This window comes from Aotus nancymaae, unplaced genomic scaffold (assembly GCF_030222135.1).
Source record: "Aotus nancymaae isolate 86718 unplaced genomic scaffold, 86718_ANA_hifiasm-v0.15.2.pri h1tg000006l, whole genome shotgun sequence".
Lineage (NCBI taxonomy): Eukaryota > Metazoa > Chordata > Mammalia > Primates > Aotidae > Aotus > Aotus nancymaae.
In genome coordinates this window covers 39,305,275-39,326,179 of record NW_026988417.1, presented here as the reverse complement: position 1 = coordinate 39,326,179, position 20,905 = coordinate 39,305,275, and the positions used below count along the sequence as shown (strand labels likewise).

The 20,905-nt window shown below is 44.8% G+C and overlaps 1 protein-coding gene across 7 annotated transcripts in view; it reads left to right on the top strand.

The window, feature by feature from the left end:
* RBM47 (RNA binding motif protein 47) overlaps window positions 1-20,905 on the top strand; it is a 219,258-nt gene that overhangs the window by 87,195 nt on the left and 111,158 nt on the right. For all 7 annotated transcript variants that reach the window (XM_012474972.2, XM_064366558.1, XM_064366550.1 and 4 more), the window contains exon 2: window positions 1,138-1,222. The gene's annotated coding sequence lies outside the window, so the exon portion shown is untranslated. The remainder of the gene's footprint in view (window positions 1-1,137; window positions 1,223-20,905) is intronic.

Below are 20,905 nucleotides of genomic sequence, written 5' to 3'. Positions count from 1 at the left end.
TCTGTGTGCCAGGCCGGAAGGGCTTCATATCTGTTGTCACAATGTCTCCAGCAAATGGGTACTATGAGGCCCATAGTAGATGAGAAAAACTCAGAGGTTCAGAGAGGTTGAGTAAAATGCCCCAGATAAACCAGCGAGCAAGCAGTAGAGTGGAGTGTCAAGCACCTGGTCAAACCTGTGAGCTACTCCTCCCTGTTGGTCCACTCTTTATACATTTCCTCTACTCTCTCTCTCTCTTTTTTTTTTTTTTTTTTTTTGAGACAGAGTCTTGCTCTTGTTGCCCAGGCTGGAGTGCAATGGCATGATCTTGGTTCACTGCAACCTCTGCCTCCCAGGTTCAAGTGGTTCTCCTGCCTCAGCCTCCCAAGTAGCTGCGATTACAGATGCCCACCACCATGCCTGGCTAATTTTTTTTTATTTTTAGTAGAGATAGGGTTTCACCATGTTGGCCAGGCTGGTCTTGAACTCCTGACCTCAGGTGATCCACCGGCTTTAGCCTCCCAAAGTGCTGGGATTACAGGCATGAGCCACTGTGCCCAGTCTCTCTTTCTCTGTTTTTAAGACAGGCTCTCGCTGTGTTTCCCAGGCTGGAGTGCAGTGGCACGATCATAGATCACTGCAGCCTCAGATCTCTGGGCTCAAGCGATCCTCTCGCCTCAGTCCCCCCAGCTAGCTGGGATCATAGGCGCCTGGCTAATTTTAAATTTTTTTGTAGGTATTGGATCTCACTATATTGCCCAGGCTGGTCTCAAACTCCTGGGCTTAAGTGATCCTCCCACCTCGGCCTGCCAAAGTGCTGGGATTACAGGCGTGAGATTCTCCTTTCTCTCTTTGTCGTAGTGAGATTTTCTTTCCTTGAGTGTCCCTTAATTAATATGAACAGAATAGTTTTGCAGAGCTGGCAAACAGATGTGACCTATTTTCTCCATGTGTATATATGGGCCGGTGGAGATTTCCTATATTGCCTGGTTATGTAGCTTCCCTTGTAGTTCCATGCACACACAATGGTCTGTGATATTAGCAAAACACCATGTTCCTTCTTCTCACCTCCTCCCCGCGTTCCATTTAGTGATCACTAACTTTGGACTTCTCAGTACAGGTCCTTGGGTCACTATTGTTATCTTTTTCATTTCACAGCTCAGGTAACGGAGGCCTTAGAAGGAGACCCTGCATCAGGTCACCCAGTAGAGATCAGCAATCCTTGGCACACTGAGGAGGTTTGGTAAGTTGGCATCATCTTCACCATGATGCAAATGCACATAACCCAGGGGCGGAGAAAAGTGGGTGAACATCACATAGTGACATCAAAATGCTAACCCTTGCCACCCCACTTTGTTTTCCGTTTTACAAACATATTGTGTTTGTTTAATTTACTAGGTCAGAGTGCCTAGTATGTTTGTAAGCACAAATGTTCTCAGGGGACTCCCACAGCCAAAAAGAATCACTGAGCTCTATTTGAATGATTTTACTGAGACTCTTTTAATACTGATTTCATGAAAATATTGGCGGTGGCTTCTTCCTGTAGTGTTTACTGCATGTCATCAACTGTAGAATGCATCCCCCCGCCCTTCACACACACACATATTTTTTTTGAGATAGAGTCTCACTCTGTTGCCCAGGCTGGAGTGCAGTGGTGCCATTTCAGCTCACTACAAACTCTGCATCTTGGATTCAAGCAATTCTGCCTCAGCCTCCTGAGTATCTGGGACGACAGGCACCTGCCACCATGCCAGGCTAATTTTTGTATTTTTAGTAGAGATGGGGTTTCACCATATTGGTCAGGCTGGTTTTGAACTCCTGCCCTTGTGATCTGCCCACTTGGCCTTCCAAAGTGTTGGGATTACAGGCGTGAGCCACTGTACCCAGCTACACACACACACAGTTTAACATGTCTGAAATTGGATGCACCTTATGCAAACAGGTCTGGTGAAATATAGCATTTCTCTGATAATCCCCAAATGACTTAAGTATTCCCTACCTCCTATTTTTTCACAGAATATAAATAGTTTATTTTTTTTCTTTTTAAAGGGTTGAATTTTTTTTTTTTTTTTTTTTTGAGACGGAGTTTTGCTCTTGTTACCCAGGCTGGAGTGCAATGGCGCGATCTCGGCTCACTGCAACCTCCGTCTCCTGGGTTCAGGCAATTCTCCTGCCTCAGCCTCCCAAGTAGCTGGGATTACAGGTGTGTGCCACCATGCCCAGCTAATTTTTGTATTTTTAGTAGAGATGGGGTTTCACCATGTTGACCAGGATGGTCTTGATAAAGGGTTGAATTTTTAGGGGTAAGAAATGCATAGTCTGATGAGTAGCTGATTAGTAAGAAGTCTGTGCTTACCAAAGAAAGAATTTAGGTTTCTTTTTTTGTTCGTTTTTGTTTTTGAAACGAAGTCACACTATCACCCATGCTGGAGTGCAGTGGCATGATCTCGATTCACTGTAACCTCCGCCTCCTGGATTCAAGTGATTCTCCTCTCTCAGCCTCCTGAGTAGCTGGGACTACAGGCGCACGCCACCATGCCTGGCTAATTGTTGTATTTTTGGTAGAGACGGGGTTTCACCGTGTTGTCCAGGATGGTCTCAAGCTCCTGACCTCAAGTGATCTGCGCACTTCAGCCTCCCAAAGTGCTGGGATTACAGGCATGAGCTACTGTGCCAAGCCAGAATTCAGGGTTCTGAATACTGAAAGAAAAATTGTGTGCGTGTGTGTCTTCATATGATGGTTTTGAGATGAGCATCCCAAGGCCCTTGTAAGCAGTGGGCACTGGCCCTCAGAACAGCCCATGTGAGTTAATGGAGCAGCCTTCCAGACATCGTATCCCAGAATCACACACTTATCCAAGGTTCCCCTCCTGCAATCAGTGGGTAGGAGTTTGCAGTGAAAATCCCCGTGTGCCAGATGTGGTGGCTCACACCTGTAATCCCAGGACTTTGGGAGACTGAGGTGGGTGGATCGTGAGGTCAGGAGATTGAGACCATCCTGGCTACAGTGAAAACCCGTCTCTACTAAAAATACAAAAAATCAGCTAGGTATAGTGGCACGTGCCTATAATCCCAGCTACTCGGGAGGCTGAGGCAGGAGAATCACTTGAACCCAGGAGGCAGAGGTTGCAGTGAGCTGAGATCATGCCACTGCACTCCAGTCTGGGTGACAGAGGGGTACTCTGTCTCAAAAAAAAAAAAAAGAAAAGAAAAGAAAAGAAAATGGTGCCATGCTACTAAGCCCCAGAATGACTGGTTCATTTATCTGTGAAAACAAAGTCCAAATCCATGTTCATTTTAAATGTGCAGAAAAATAAGCATCTTGAGCATTAATGCCACAGAATGGGCATGATCCCCTAAGCCACGTTTGCCTGACTGAGACAGACTTTAACAAAACCTCCATGTTATGAGACCCTGTATAGTACACGATCTGTAGGGATACAAGTAATCCATTAACAAACGTTTTTTGAGCACCTGCTATGTGCCAGGCTCTGTGCTAGGCTCTGTGCTAGATGCAGCATAATTAAGAAGTAATTAGGACAGAAAGGATTGCTGTCCCCACAGGGCTACTTTAGTACTCGCAGAAGACATTAAATAATAAATTAACAGAGTAATAACTGGGCTGACGAAGAATTGTAAGGAGTTGAGAGTTTAAAACAAGAAAACCTAGGCCAGCCACAGTGGCTCATGCCTGCAATCCCAGCACATAGGGAGGCCGGGGTGAGGGGATCACTTGAGCCCAGGAGTTCAAGACCAACCTGGGCAACATAATGAGACCCTGTCTCTACAAACATTTTAAAAATTGTCATCCCATTCTCTACTGGAAAATAAAACAATTATCTGGGTGTGCTGGCAGGCACCCGTAGTCCCAGCTACTTGGGAGGCTGCAGTGAGAGAATTGCTTAGGCCTGGGAGGTTGAGACTACAATGAGCCAAGATTACATCACTACACTCTAGCCAGGGCAAGAGAGCAAGACTCTATCTCAAAATAAAAATAGAAACAAGAGGACCTAACATAATCTGAGTCAGGAGGTGACTATCAGGAAGGTTTCTTGGAGTTTAAATGGCAGAGACCTGGAGGATATCAGAGGGGAACTGGGGACACGTGGCAGTGGCTACATCCAACAGCCTGGGCAGAGGTCCCAGTGTGGAGAGAGTGTTAGGGTCAAGGAGTAGCATGAGCTGTCGGGGAAAGGGAGAGGGAAAGGGGCTTCAGGTGAACAGGTGTCTCTTGTAAAATGAACACTTAGTCAAATTTCTGGAAGAATCTTTAAAACCTCTGAAGAGATTGATTTCAGACTGACGATCAAATTTTTTTGTTTTTGTGGTTCAGACAGAAATCTTACCTTGTCTATCAGCATTATTCCCTGGCGTTGAACCCTAAGTCTTGTTCCTCTGCTAATCCTTTGAATTCTCCCCAAATCTGTGTTCTTAATTCCCTCACCTATCTCCCCCAGGAAGGTAATCAGCTTCTAGTAAGAGATGGTTTTCAGGCCAGGTACAGTGGCTCACACCTGTAATCCCAACACTTTGGGAGGCTGAGGCTGGTGGATCATGACGTCAAGAGATCGAGACCATCCTGGTCAACATGGTGAAACCCCATCTTTACTAAAAATACGAAAATTAGCTGGGCGTGGTGATGCATGCCTGCAGTCCTAGCTACTTGGGCAGCTGAGGCAGGAGAATCGCTTGAACCCCAGAGGTGGAGGTTGCAGTGAGCCGAGATCGTGCCTTTGCACTCCAGCCTACCAACAGAATGAGATTCCCTCAAAAAAAAAAAAAAAAAGTAAAACATTTGTAGTCCTTACCCTTTCCTACCATAGCCTAGATTTTCATTCCAAGTAACTTAATAAATTAAGAGGTGGATATTGTTTAACTACAGGTTGAAAATGCAAGTTGCATTTGAAAAAGAGGAAAACATGGCCTGCATAAGACATTGTTTCTTTGGTAAATGGCTCTTCACATTTTGGAATTGTGGCTCATTTAGTAAAACAAGAGGTCTCTTAGAAACAGATTTTCCTAAAATCCCTATCCTAATAATCACTAGAAGATGTACTTTTTTTTTTTTTTTTAAGACGGAGTCTCACTCCATGCCCCAGGCTGGAGGGCAATGGCATGATCTCTGTTGACTACAACCTCCCAGGTTCCAGCAGTTCTCCTGCCTCAGCCTCCTGAGTAGCTGGGATTACAGGCACCTATCCAGCACCATGCCTGACTAATTTTTGTATTTTTAGGAGAGATGGGGTTTCATCATGTTGGCCTGGGTGGTCTCGAACCCCTGACCTCAGGTGATCTGCCTGCCTCAACCTTCCAAAGTGCTGGGATTACAGGCGCGAGCCACCATGCCTGGCCCAGAAGATGTGCCTTTTGGAAAATGGCCTCCCCATCATTTTGTTTCAAGAAGGCAGACTCTAACCCAATTAAGACTTCAGGTAAAACTCATGTGGTTCATATAAGGGTTGCTTAATGAAGAGCAAATACGCCCAAAAGTCAAACAACTGAGTTAAAACACATTGTCTTTTCCTTAGCCAACCACTGGTAGGGAGCTGTCACATGACCTCAGGCTGCTCAAGGGAATCCCAAAAGGCAGGTTTTAAAGACCAGTTTTCTGCTTCTTCACTTGAAAAATGGAAGAGATTTTTTTTCCCATTACACATTACTTGGTACTATTTATTTTGTACAACATAACTTTTTACTACAAAGAGAGGGAAAATGGCCTATAATTTAATTTGATTTAAATTAAACCTACATAGGACCACCATATAAAAGATTCTGGGACACGTGTGTGATGGATACAAAGATAAATCAGACATTATCCTGGCCCCAGCAGTTTAAGAATGAGCATTTAAACATTTAGTTAATAAGAAACATGGCCAGACATGGTGACTCACACCTATAATCCCAGCACTTTGGGAGGCTGAGGCAGGCAGATCATTTGTGATCAGGAGTTCAAAATCAGCCTGGCCAACATGGTGAAACCTCGTCTCTACTAAAAATACAAAAATTAGCTGGCATGGTGGCACACCTGTAATCCCAGCTACACCTGAGGCTGAGGCAGGAGAATCACTTGTACTTGGGAGGCAGAGGTTGCAGTGAGCCTAGATTGTGCCACTGCACACCAGCCTGGCAACAGAGCAAGACTCCGTCTCAAAAACAAAAGAAAACAAACACTACCAATAAAACAAGACTGAATTAGATGAAGGAGCATCATACCTTATATATTTAATGGTATATTTGAAAACACAGTAGAAGTTACTGGATCCCTTTTCTCATCTGTATCCAGATTTGCCAGGGAGTATATTCAGTACCCTCTTATCTGGACCTCTCCCTTTTCTTTGCCTGATTTCTGATCAAATTCAACATCAGTGTTAATTTAGGTACAGACACTGCTGGTATTGCAAACTTATGCAAAAATAACCCTGAAGTCTTTGCAGTTTATAAACATAAATGTATAATTACCACCATGATGCAGACTAGAGAACTTTCCAAGACTTGATGTAGCTGGACATGGTGGCCCACGCCTGTAGTCATAACTACTTGGGAGGCTGAAGCATGAGGACCACTTGAGCCCAGGAGCTCGAGGCTACAGTGAGCTATGATCTGTGATTGTGCCACTGCACTCCAGTCTGGGCAACACAGTGAGACTCCATTTTTATAAAAATGACTTGATATCAGAGTAATTGGGCCCAATTTACACTTAGCCCATTGTGGATACAGGCAACCAGTAACTTCATCACAAAGCCTTTCTGTCAAAGCTAAGATGGTTCTGAGGTCTCCTTTCTGGACCCAAACAGATGTTTGGAAAACTGTTTTTGGTAGCGTGTAAGAGCAGTAAGTTTAAGGCTAATTTCAAACTTAATGATTTGCTCTTTTAAAATCAATTCATCAGCCTGTGCAACACAGTGAGATCCTGTCTCCACAAAAAATTTAAAAATTAGGCCAGGTATGGTGGCTCACATCTGGAATCCCAGCACTTTGGGAGGCTGAGGCAGGCAGAATGCTTCAATCCGGGAGTTCAAGACCAGTCTGGGCAGTGGTAAAACCCTATCTCTACAAAAATTAGCCAGGTGTGGTGGCTTGCACCTGTAGTCCCAGCTACTCAGGAGGCTGAGATGGAGGATCACCTGACCCTGAGTGAGGCTCAGTCGAGGCTGCAGTGAGCTGAGACGGAGACACTGCACTCCAGTCTTGGCAACACAGAGAGATGCTGTCTTAAAAAAAAAAAAAATAGCTGGGCATGGTGGTGCGTCTCTGTAGTCCCAGCTACTTGGGAGGCTGAGGTAGGAGGATTGCTTGAGCCTATGAGGTCAAGGCTGCAGTGAGCCATGATTATGCCACTGCACTCCAGCCTGGGCAATAGAGTGGGACCCTGTCTCAAAAATAAATAAATAAGTGACATAAAATAAAATTAGTTCATTCATGTAGGCAAAAGTTTCATAGATCCAGTGGTTGGTTACTTTGTCTACGTGCTCTTTGATGTCTTGCTATTTGCCAAACAAGATAACCTATTTTCAAAACTGAAAAGGCAGGCTGAGCGCGATCACTTGAGATCAGGACTTTTGAGACCATCCTGGCCAACATGGTGAAACCCTGTCTCTACTGAAAATACAGTAACTTAGCCGGGTGTGGTGGCAGGTGCCTGTAATCTCAGCTACTCAGGAGGCTGAGGCAGGAGAATTGCTTGAACCTGGGAGATGAAGGTATAGTGAGCCAAGATCGTGCCACTGCACTCTAGCCTGGACGATAGAGTGAGACTGTCTCAAAAAAAAAAAAGCCACCAGAAACTGAAAAGGCAGAGAGGTGGATATGATGAGCCATGACTCAAGCAATAACATGGCAGACAAGCAGATGATTGCCTACAAAAGGAGGTCTGTCTACCTAAACGGAAGAGGTCGCACCTACCATAGAAGAAGAAAAAGAAAACGGTGGGCATCAACAAAGTGTATGTGTCTTTTGGCAGAGTAACAGGTCACTAATGGCTTTATGCTTCATAGGATGGTATTTAAAGCTCTAGAAAGCAACGAGAATACTCCAAGGTTATAAAGCCGAAATTGGCAGCAAATGTCAGCATTGAACCTTGAGGCAGATTTCATGGGTGACTCTTAAATGTCAGCCCTGTAGTTTCCAAGAACAAGGTCTTCAAGTCAGTCATTAGACATGCATCAAAGTTCTGCTGAGGTGGGGCCTCCTCCCGGGCCGCACGTTGGTTAAAGCAGGTTGCCCCAGGTGTGTCAGCGGTTGCTGGACTGGGGACAGACAGAAATAGAATGTCTGACATTCACTTCAGCCATGCTCACTGGTATCTGTGCAGGTATTGCCTGCCAAGAAATAACAACACCAGAACAGCCACACTGCTTTCATAAAGAATGACAAAATTTCTATGTCTGCAAAATAAATGAGGTCCTTTTTAAACTAAGAACAAGGTTAGCAAAATACAAGGGACACCTCAAGCAAAGAGTGAAGTGGGCATTGAATTATCATACCATAGGCCCAGCACGGTGGCTGAAACCTGTAATCCCAGCACTTTGGGAGGCCGAGGCGGGCAGATCATGAGGTCAGGAGTTCAAGACCAGTCTGGCCAACATGGTGAAACCCCGACTTTACTAAAAATACAAAAATTAGTCAGGTGTGGTGGTGTGTGCCTGTAATCCCAGCTACTCAGGAAGCTAGGCAGAAGAATCACTTGAACCAGGAGGTGGAGGTTGCAGTGAGCCAAGATTGTGCCACTGCACTCCAGCCTGGGTGACAGGGCTAGAATCCATCTCAAAAAAACAAAAAGGGGAAAAAAAATACAAAAATTAGCCAGATGTGGTGGCAGGCATCTGTAATCCTGGCTACTCAGGAGGCTGAGGCAGGAGCATAGCTTGAATCTAGAAGGCGGAGGTTGCAGTGAGCCGAGATGTGCCATTGCACTCCAGCCTAGGCAACAGAGCGAGACTAGATCTCAAAAAAAAAAAGAAAGAAAGAAAGAAAAAAAGACATACCATACCAGCCTGGTGTGAAAAGGTGCTAAACACAAACTGGGCCTTTCAATGTCAGTACCTACCGATTTTTGTTCATCTCTACCTGTGTAATCAGAATGATTCTTGGAATCTTAAAATATGGGAGTTATAAGGAACCCTAAAGATCATGAAGAAAATAATAATGATGGGACCGGGCGCGGTGGCTCACGCCTGTAATCCCAGCACTTTGGGAGGCCGAGGCGGGTGGATCATGAGGCCAAGAGATCGAGACCATCCTGGTCAACACGGTGAAACCCCGTCTTTACTAAAAATACAAAAAATTAGCTGGGCACGGTGGCGCGTGCCTTTAATCTCAGCTACTCAGGAGGCTGAGGCAGGAGAATTGCCTGAACCCAGGAGGCGGAGGTTGTGGTGAGCCGAGATCGCGCTATTGCACTCTAGCCTGGGTAACAAGAGCGAAACTCCGTATCAAAAAAAAAAAAAGAAAATAATAATGATGATTTACATTTATTCAGGGTTCACTATGCCAGGCATAAGGAAGTCTTACTTGTATTATCAGTTTTACTTAGTAGTCTCATTTGATCTCTTGCATAGGATTCCTATTTTGCAAATAAAAAAACAGACTTAAAAGAGAGCAGGGAACTCAAACAAGGTCATACCATTCATGCATGGCAGAGCTGGCTCATACCTATGTCAGTCTGAGGTGAGTTTGCAGTTTTTAACTACTAGCTCCCTAGAGGGCCAAGGGATTCTCAGAACAAGGTAAGTCCATCGACATTCTGACACAGTCCCCAGGAGTTCACTAACTCACAGTTCGGTGAAAATGACCAAGAGATATACTGAAAATCTCAGAACCTACAAGCTGAAATAGAAAGTATATGAAGCGTAATATGCAATTATAAAATGTATTGGTGGGTTCTATTTTGGCCTAGAACTTGCCATAACCCTTAACCAGGGTGGCTAAGGGCACAGTGTGGATCCCAACTACTCTGCTGTCCCTTGAACTGTTTTTTTCTCTGGGCCATCTTCTTGTATTTCAAGTTTCAATCATTTTGTGAATTTTAAAAAATTACCAGGCTGGGCATGGTGACTCGGACCTGTTATAATCCCAGCACTGTGGGTGACTGAGGTGGGAGAATCACTTGAGCCCAAGAGTTCAAGACCAGCCTGGGCAACCTAGTGGGACCCCATCTCTACAAAAAATAAATTTTAAAAAATAGCCAGGCATGGTGGCGTGTACCTGTAGTCCCAGCTACTGGGGAGAGGGAGTGACAGGGTCTAGGGCTTGAGGATCACTTGAGCCCAGGAGGTGGAAGGTATAGTGAGCCATGATTTTGCCATTGCACTGTAGCCTGAGTGACAGACTGAGATCCCGTTTCAAAAAATAGAACAAAATAAAACAAATAAATTCACAGGCACTACTTACTGAGACTGATTTAATTGGTCTAAAGGGGAGCCCAGGAATCAGTATTTTTAAAAAATGCATGTAAATAACTTCTGATATAAACTTTTCCTTATTAGCCTGGTGAATGCTTTGTATTGCCCTTTCTTACCTGAGAGCTTTTTTTTTTTCTTTTTCTTTCTTTCTTTTTTTTTGAGATGGAGTCTTGCTCTGTCGTCCAGACTGGAGTGCAGTGGTACAATCTCAGCTCACTGCAACCTCCACCTCCCGGGTTTAAGCAATTCTCCTGCCTCAGCCTCCTGAGTAGCTGGAACTACAGGTGTGCACCACCACACCCAGCTAATTTTTGTATTTTTAGTAGAGGCAGAGTTTCACCATGTTGGCCAGGCTGGTCTTCAAACTTGGCCTCCCTGAGTGCTGGGATTACAGGTGTGAGCCACTGCATCTGGCCTTGGAGAGCATAATTTGTATTGCCTAACAGCTGTTTTTATTGTCTTCAAAGATGTATTGAGCTTAGAAAACCTTTTGGCTCCTATGAAGAAGCTGTTATTACTCCTTGGTGGAGTCCTGTCTAAAAGTGGATTCTCCATTTACACTGCCCCATGCATTCCCTGTCCTGTGAACCACAACTACAGATCCTCCATATAACACTGCTCAGAATATAAAGCTTAATTACTCTACCCCTAAAATCTTGCAGATTGCAAGAGGCTATAAGCTACTGGTATAGCATAAAGATCAAGGGATCTTGTGTGGTATTATGACAACTACTTCTATTTGTATATGATGTTCACTTTATACACATATTTGTACATTAATGGAAGGGGGTCTCAAAAATCTCATCTGACCTTTAGTTAGACTCTAATAAGAAGTGGTTAAGAGATTGACATATGGGCCAGGTGCTCAAAAAAAAACAAGGAAAAATTAATAATTTAAAAAAAGTTTAAAAGAAAAAAAAGAAAGAGAGGCTGGGCGCAGTGGCTCACAACCTGTAATCCCAGCACTTTGGGAGGCTGAGGCAGGCAGATCACGAGGTCAGGAGTTCGAGACTAGCCTGACCAACATGGAGAAACCCCATCTCTACTAAAAATACAAAATTAGCTGGGTGGGGTGGTGCATGCCTGTAATCCCTGCTACTTGGGAGGCTGAGGCAGGAGAATCCCTTGAACCTGGGAGGTGAAGGTTGCTGTGAGCTGAGATTGGGCCATTACACTCCAGTCTGGGCAACAAGAGTGAAACTCGATCTTAAAAGAAAAAAAAAAAAAAAAGAAGATTGATGTATTGCAAAACCAAGGCTGGGAGTTCAGGCCCCAGAGAATACCCAGGTCTAGAACTCAAGTCTTTTGAAGTGAATTACCTTTTCTCTTCACCCTCTGCCTCACTTAGCGATGTCTTTCACAGCCATTCCTCTTCATTCACACCACTACCTTCCTAGTTCAAGTCATAATTTTAATTCCTAAATTACTGCACTAGCCATGGAAGGAGAAAAACTGTAAGAAACTACATCAAAATGTCATCTGTGGTTGGTAGACATCTGATTTCAATTTTTTTGTATCTGCTTTTCTGAGATGCATACATTTTACATAATAAACAAGTTTTACTTTCCTAAATGAATAACACACATCGTTACTGGAATAGCCTACACGCTGGTATCTGTGTGCAGATATCCATGATACAACCCACCTGTGCCTAGCTGTCAGCGTTGCCTTCTTAAAATGTGTTCTCCAGGCCCCCGCTTAAACCCTCAGGGTGTCCTGGAATTTCAGTCAGAACCCAGACCCACCTTTCCGCCTATCCCCTTATCTCCAGCCACACCCAACCTAACCCTCCCTGCCTGGCAGGCCAGCATCCTCCTTGTCCTGGGACCACAGGAGCTCCATTCAGTTCCTTTGCTGCTACTCTTCTCTATACAGAGAACCCCATACTCTTTCTCCTTTCTCCTTTACCTCTCCAGATGTTATCTTTTGAAGCTCAGCTAGTCTACGGCCATACCACCCTGAACGCTGCCTATCTCATCTGAAGCTCAGCTCAAGTCCTTCCTTCTCCAGGTCACCTTTGTCACCTTTTTTTAATCTGCATCAGGAATGACAAATAGGTTTCATTTTATATAAACCAAGTCCATGCCATTGAAAAATGGTTGCATAGAGAATTACCACTTTAGTTATTCATTCCAGAGGCTTACTCTGTCACCCAGGCTGGAGTGCACTGCTATGATCGTGGCTCATTCTAGCCTCTACCTCCTGGGCTCAAACGATCCTCCTGCCTCAGCCTCCTGAGTAGCTGGGACTACAGTCATGCACTACCATGCCCAGTTAATTTTGTTTACTTTTTTTTTTTGAGACAGAGTGTCGCTCTGCTGCCCAGGCTGGAATGCAGTGGCGCGAGCTCGGCTCACTGCAAACTCCACCTCCCGAGTTCAAGTGATTCTCCTGCCTCAGCCTCCGGAGTAGCTGGGATGACAGGTGCATGCCACCACACCCAGCTAACTTTTTGTATTTTTAGTAGAGACAGGGTTTCACCTGTTGGCCAGGCTGGTCTTGAATTCCCCACCTCAGGTGATCCGCCCACCTCAGCCTCCCAAAGTGCTGGGATTATAGGCGTGAGTCACCACTCCCAGCCTTGTTTACTTTTTGTAGAGACGGGTCTCACCATGTTGCCCAGGCTGGTCTCAAACTCCCGGCTCCAAGGATCCTCCCACTTCAGCCTCCCAAGGTGCTAGGGTGGCAGGTGTGAGTCCACCATGCCCGCCCTTGCAGGGAGAATTCTGAAAACCTGTCCATGTTCAGAGGAAAAAGAGTCCTGTGATTATAGTGGTTTTTGCCATAGGCACAAAAAAGAAAAGTGACAGAATTTATGTGACATATTTCTCATCCAGATTTATAATAATTCTTTTATACCTGTGATGTCCAGTACAGAAGCCCCTAGCTACATGTGACTATATTTAGATTAAAAAGAAGAAAAATAATAATTTAAATTAATTAAAATTAAATACAGAAGATTCTCCACTTAGAATGTTTAAACTTCAGGATCAGCTAGGGACAGTGGCTCATGCCTGTAATCCTGGAACCTTGGGAATTCAAGACCAGCCTGGCCAACAAGGTGAAACCCCATCTCTACTAAAAATACAAAAATTAGCCAGGTGTGGTGGTGGATGACTGTAGTCCCAGCCACTCAGGAGACTGAGACAGGAGAATCACTTGAACCCGGGAGGCAGAGGTTGCAGTGAGCCAAGATCACACCATTGCACTCCAGCCTGGGTGATAGAATGATACTCCATCTAAAAAAAAAAAGAAAAAGAAGAAGAAAAAGGATCTAATGTTCTTTTTTTGGGGGGAGAGGTTTCACCATATTGGTCAGGCTGGTCTTGAACTCCTGACCTCAGGTGATCCGCCCGCCTCAGCCTCCCAAAGTGCTGGGATTATAGGTGTGAGCCACCGCGCCTGGCTAGGATCTAATATTCTTAAAATGCCTCATGAAGTTTATTGATTGATTGAGACAGAGTCTTGCTTTGTCACCTAGGCTGGAGTACAGTGGTGTGATCTTGACTCACAGCAACCTCCACCTCCAAGGTTCAAGTGATTTTCCTGTCAAAGTCTCCCGAGTAGCTGGGATTACAGGGGTGTGCCACCACACCTGGCTAATTTTTGTACTTTGAGTAGAGACAGGGTTTTGCCATGTTGGCCAGGCTGGTCTCGAACTCCTGACCTCAGGTCTCCCAATGTGCTGGGATTACAGTGGCTCCTGTTTTAGCTATGTATTAATATAACAACACAAGAAAGAATATATTTGTTTAGTGTGTGTGCCTTGTTTTCTCAGTGAGAGACCAAAAGTTTTCTATGGGCAGTAATCTTTGCTTACACTTATTTTGTAACCTTAGTGCACCTAGCCAGTGCTGGGTATAGAAGAAATACTTCATAAGTATTTGTTGGCTTGAGCTTTTAGTACTTAATTGGCAGTGTACCATAAAGTAAAGTGTATGAATTTTGAAATAGGAAACAAAGTTTCTGGCCCCTTCTTTTCTGCCAACTAGCATGTAACTTAGAATATCTCATTTAAGTGAAGCAGGTCAGTTTCCTCAAGGGCAAACAGTTGTAGACTGGACGATATTGAAAGATTCTTCCAGGTTTGGAATTTTGTGCTACATATGGAGTATTCACATTGTTTGTTTATTTATTTATGAGACGGAGTCTCGCTCTGATGCCTAGGCTGGAGTGCACTGGTGCAGTCTGGGCTCACTGCGACCTCTGCCTCCCGGGTTCAAGCAATTCTCCTGCTTCAGCCTCCCAAGTAGCTGGGATTACAGGCACCCACCACTATGTTCGGCTAATTTTTTATATTTTTAGTAGAGATGGGGTTTCACGGTGTTGGCCAGGCTGGTCTTGAACTCCTGAACTCATGATCTGCCCACCTCCCAAAGTGCTGGGATTACAGGCATGAGCCACTGTGTCAGGCCAAGTATTTACTTTTAAATACAAATGTACACAAACCCCTACACACAGAATGAAAAGTAGCAGGTTAAAAAATATTCTAGCTTATTTTAAACTTCATTTATCTTGGGAATTCAAGACCAGCCTGGCCAACATGGTGAAACCCCATCTCTACTAAAAATATAAAAAAATTTAGCTGGGCGTGATCTCAGATACTTGGGAGACTGAGGCAGGAGGATCGCTTGAATCTGGGAGGCAGAGGTTGCAATGAGCCTAGATCATGCCACTGCACTCCAGCCTGGGCAACAGAGCTAGATTCCATCTAAAAAAAGAAAAAAAGAAAAGAAAGAAAAAATTAGCCAGGTGTGGTGGTGTACACACACCTGTAGTCCCAGCTACTTGGGAGGCTGAGGTGGGAGGATCACTTGAACCCAGGAGGTAGAGGTTGCAGTGAGTCAAGATCACACCACTATACTCCAGCCTGGCAGCCTGGGCAAGAGAGAGACTCTGTCTCAAAAAAAAAAGAGAAAACCAACAACTTCATTTATCTAATTTTCCAAAGATATAAGCCTAGCATTTCAGGGTTAAATTCTCTGCCATACCTATAGCTGACTTGGGCAAGTCAGATGGACAGTTAGTTACCTTCGTCAAATCTCTCCAAGGTCTTACACCATCTTCAGTCTCACTGCATGCAGCAGTCACCAGGTGATGCTGCCCCTACTTTGCCATTGCTCGAACTGAGGCATCAGTAAACTGTGGTCTGTTGTCTGTTGTCTGTTTATGTATGGCCCTCTAGCTAATGATTTTTACATTTTTAAAGGGTTGCAAAAAAAAAGAAGCATCCTGGGCAATATAGTGAGACCCTGTCTCTACCTAAAATGAAAAAATTAGCCAAATGTAGTGAGGCACCCCTGTAGTTAGTCTACTCAGGAGGCTGAGGCAGGAGGATCCCTGGAGCCAGGGAGGTTGAGGCTGCAGTGAGCTGTTATGGCACCACTGCACTCCAGCCTGGGTAACAGAGGGAGATCCTGTCTCAAAGAGAAAAAAAAAAAAAAGAAAGAAAAGAAAAATACGTAACAGAAACCACATGGCTTGCAAAGCCTATAGTATTTACTTAGCTCTTGACAGAAAAGTTTGCCATCCCCTGCACTAAGTGACGTTCCTGTACAGACCCAACTACTTTTTAAGGCAAATCATTTTCTGAAGTGTTATAAGATCCTTTGACTCAAACATCATGGAATTAAACTCCATGTTCTCTGTGTTTTAGAAAGAACTCTGAGGGCTGGGCACGGTGGCTGATGCCTGTAATCCCAGCACTTTGGGAGGCTGAGGTGGGTGGATCACCTGAGGTTAGGAGTTCGAGAGCAGTCTGGCCAACATGGCAAAACCCTGTCTCTACTAATAATACAAAAAAAAAAAAAAAAAGAAAGAAAGAAATTAGCCAGGCATGGTGGCACATGCCTATAATCCCAGCTACTTGGGAGGTTGAGGCAGAAGAATTGCTGCAACTGAGGAGGCAGAGGTTGCAGAGAGCTGAGATTGCACCATTGCTCTCCAGCCTTGGCAACAAGAGTGAAACTCTGCCTCAAAAAAAAAAAACATTGAAATAACTCTGAAGACAGGGAAGAGCTGCTAGGATGGCAGGGAGTAGACAGGGATGGCAGGGAGTAGACGGGGACCCTCGGCTTGATCAGCTTCATATTGGAATACTACAAAGCAGGCAGGGCCCTGTGTTCTGAAAGCAGAAAGCGAGTGCTTGGCTCCAGAGTCTGTGTGTTCTGGTCTTGGCTTTGGGAATTTGATGAGTCACGGTTTCTGGCTGTGTCTTCCTTGACTTACAGCTTTCACAGGAATAAATCCTGAAGGCCCCATGAATGGGGAGAGCTGTGAGAATCGTCCTGTAAGACCCATGCTTGTGTTTCAGTTTGTCCTTTTCCTTTTTCTCCTTGCTGCCTCTCCTTTCCATGCTCCAGGGATCTAGATTGGATGGGCAGCTAAAGGGACTGAAATGGAGAGGCAAGAGCTAGACTTCAGGGCTTAGGGCAGGGCTGGGCCAGTATCTGAATTCTGATAGCAGCACTGCCAGGCAGCCCCAGGGCAAATGCAAAGTTGATTGGTTTTTCTTAAGAACTCTTACTTTTCTTTCTGATGCTCACTGCCAGGTGTCCAAAGGCCCCAGAACTTCCCAAATCTTCTTTCTACTTAAGTCTATTTCCTAGGTTTTTACCAAGCCTTGGCTTTTAAAATGCACCTCTTCTTAGTTACCTAACTAACACTCCAGTTTTGGCATTTTCCCCATATTTATCCTTTTTTTTTTCTTTTTTCTCCTCTCCTTGTCCCATTCTTTCCTCTAGGCTATTTTCAAAGTTCTGTGGCCCCTGGCTTCTGTATACACAACTGCTTTTAGAATATTCCAGTGTGCCTCACCTTTAAAAAAATCCAAATTTACAAAACAAAATTATTTGAAAGGCAAATCTTCTTTTTGTTACAGAAATCTCGCCAATATGAAAGACTGGCATCTCTTCTTTTAATGTTTATTACTTTTTTCTTTTGAGACAGTCTCACTCTGTAGCTCCGGCTGGAGTACAGTGAGGTGATCTGCAACCTCTGCCTCCTGGGTTCAAGCAAGTCTCATTTCTCAGCCTCCCAAGTAGCTGGGGCTACAGGTGTGCCAATAGTTGCATTTTATACTAATAATATAGCTAATTTTTGTATTTTTAGTAGAGGCAGGGTTTTGCCATGTTGGCAGGCTGGTTTCAACCTCCTGGCCTCAAGCAGTCTGCCCATCTTGGCCTCCCAAAGTGCTGGGATTACAGGCCTGAGCCACCATGCCTGGCTGTGTTTATAACTTCCTACATTTCATTATAGCAAGTGGTAACTAGGGAGGCCCCCTAGCTGGGTGCAAGCACATTCATTTTTGTATTTGCAGATCATGTAACACAGTGAAATGCATAGCCTCACCTTCATACTGGACCATAAAAATATTTGACTTTCCCTATTTTGTTTACTATCAAGCCTGAGCTCATTAAATATGTCCAGTGGCCTGGATCAGGATCATGTGAAAAACAGGACCTTGGCTTGCTTACAACAATGTTTGCATTTGTTTTGGTTGGTACAGCTTCATTTGGAGAAATTCTCACCTTATTCTCAAGGATGATTGTAGCACAGTACCAGGCTCCCAGTGGCTTTTCATGCATAGTAATGAGCATTAGCCTAGTGTGCACCTGTAGTCCTAGGTACCCAGGAGGCTGAAGCAGGAGGATTCCTTGAGCCCAGGAGATCTAGGCTGCAGTAAGCTGAGCAGTGTCTGTGGACCTTTGCTGCATTCTTGAATTCCCAGCCTGGAACTATGCTGTTGTCCAGGAAAGCATACATAAGAATTCCCAGCCCGGAACTATGCTGAATGCCCAGGAAAGCAATCATGAGAAAAGCTTGTTCTGAGTCCTAATACCAATGGCAGTTCTGCATAGAATTTTCCTTGAGACATGACCAGGCACAGTGGCTCACACCTGTAATCCCAGCACTTTGGGAGGCTGAGGCAGGCAGGTGACCTGAGTTTGGGAGTTGGAGTCCAGCCTGACCAACATGGTGAAACCCCATCTCTACTGAAAATACAAAATTAGCCACGTGTGGTGGTGTATCCTTGTAATCCCAGCTACTCAGGAGGCTGAGGCAGGAGAATCGCTTGAACCCGGGAGACAGAGGTTGCAGTGAGCCAAGATCGCACCATTGCACTCCAGCCTGGGCAACAGGAGTAAAACGCCATTCAAAAAAAAAAAAGAATTCCGTGACACACACGGCACTTCCAGCCTTGGTTTTCATGGTTGCTCTGATAGCAGAACACACAGCTGTGAAACAAACAAAAGATGAGCAACAGAAATGGATGTTCTAAAGTGTGAGATGAAAATATGCAGAAAAGCCAACCATCTTTAGAAATCTCATTTATTCAGAGTTCAGTATAAGCCTAATAGGTACAAGCTGAGATGTTGGAGTCTGAATGGTGGGTTCCGGTCTTGCTTTCCACCAATAATTAGCTTCACTTGAGTTCTTTGGGTTTCCGTTTCCTCATTTGTAAGAGAAAATAGGGATCACGAGAGTACTTGGCACTTAGGATTTTGGAGGATGTTGTATATGTCGAGAATTTAGCACTGTGTCCAGTACACAGCAGGTACTTAATAAATGTCCGTATGAGTGTTTCAGCACATGTGGGAGGGACATAGCCCAGTGCAGTGTTTCTCAAATCTTGGGGTCTCTGGACAGCTTCACAGACAGATAAAATGCAAGCACTCAATTAGCTACAACTTCAGATAAGCAGTAAATAATTTTTTAGTATAAGTATTTACCAAATATTGTATGGAACATATATAAAAATATTTATTGCTTATCTGAAATTCAAGTTTAACTGAACACCCTGAAGTTTTATTTGCTGAATCTGACAACCCTGTTTTACCTTTTTTTTTTTTTGAGTCAGGGTTTACTCTGTCACCCAGGCTGGAGTGCAGTGGCGTGATGACAGCTCACTGCAGCTTCAACCTCACAGGCTCAGGTAATCATCCCACCTCAGCCTCCAAACTAGCTGGGACCAAAGGTTCATGCCACTATGCCTGGCTAATTTTTTTTTTTGTAGAGACAGGGTTTCATTATGTTATCCAAGCTGATCTTTTTTGTGAGACAGAGTGTTGCTCTGTCGCCCAGGCTAGAGTGCAATAGCGCGATCTCGGCTCACTACAACTTCTGCCTCCCAGGTTCAAGCAATTCTCCTACCTCAGCCTCCCAACTAGGTGAGATTACAGCTGCCACCGTGCCCAGCTAATTTTTGTATTTTTAGTAGAGACTAAAGATTTCGCCATGTTGGCCAGGCTGGTCTCCAACTCCTGACCTTAGGTGATCCTCCTGTGTTGGCCTCCCAAAGTGCTGGGATTACAGATGTGAGTCACCACACCCAGCCCACCCTGGCTGATCTTGAACTCCCCAGCTCAAGATAGGAGGGCTGGGCCGGGCGCGGTGGCTCAAGCCTGTAATCCCAGCACTTTGGGAGGCCGAGGCAGGTGGATCACGAGGTCAAGAGATCGAGACCATCCTGGTCAACATGGTGAAACCCCGTCTCTACTAAAAATACAAAAAATTAGTTGGGCATAGTGGCGCGTGCCTGTAAACCCAGCTACTCAGGAGGCTGAGGCAGGAGAATTGCCTGAACCCAGGAGGAGGAGGTTGCGGTGAGCCGAGATCACGCCATTGCACTCCAGCCTGGGTAACAAGAGCGAAACTCCGTCTCAAAATAAAAAGATAGGAGGGCTGGGATTACAGGCATGAGCCACTGCGCCCAGCCCTGTTTTTATATTCTTAAAAATTATTAGCCAGGCGTAGTGGGTTACTTCATTCATTTTCTAGAAAATGTCTGCCGGATATTCAAGTTTAAATAATCACAGTTTGTTTTATCAAGTAGTTTAGGCGGTGCCTCTCACAAGCGATGTTTCCTTAAGACAGCAATTGTAATTTAGTATACAGTAGAAGTCTTTATCATACTATTTCATCACACAGAATATTTTTAAAACATCTACTTGAGACTTAATAAAATAAATACTATAGGCTGAACGTGGTAGCTCATGCCTGTAATCCCAGTATTTTTTGGAGGCCGAGGCAGGTGGAACACCTGAGGTCAGGAGTTCAAGACCAGCCCGGCCGACATGGTGAAACCCTGTCTCTACAAAAATACAAAAGTTAGAGAGAGATCCAAGATGGCTGATCACTAGCAGCTCGGGCACGTAGCTCCCAGTGAAAGCGCAGAGAACAAGAGGACGCCACACTTTCAGACGAATATTTGTAGCTCACGGACCAGGAGATTCCCAGCGGAGGAGCTCCACGGGTCGCCAGAGCGACTCTTGTGGCCGGCGCAGTGGTTTTGCTGGCGCCTTAAAGCGGCAGTTCTTGGTGCAGAGTCCAGAGATTTCTGGGCAGAAAGGCACCATCAATCTTAACACCGCTGTCTTGGCCGGCGCAGTGGATTGCTCAGATTTCGGCGCTGGGAATCAAAAAGTTGGACGTCCGCTCAGAGACCTAGTTAGAAAGTCGGTAATTACAAAGACGACAGATGGATAAATATATAATCAAGGGAAGAAAGCAGCCTAAAAAGGCAG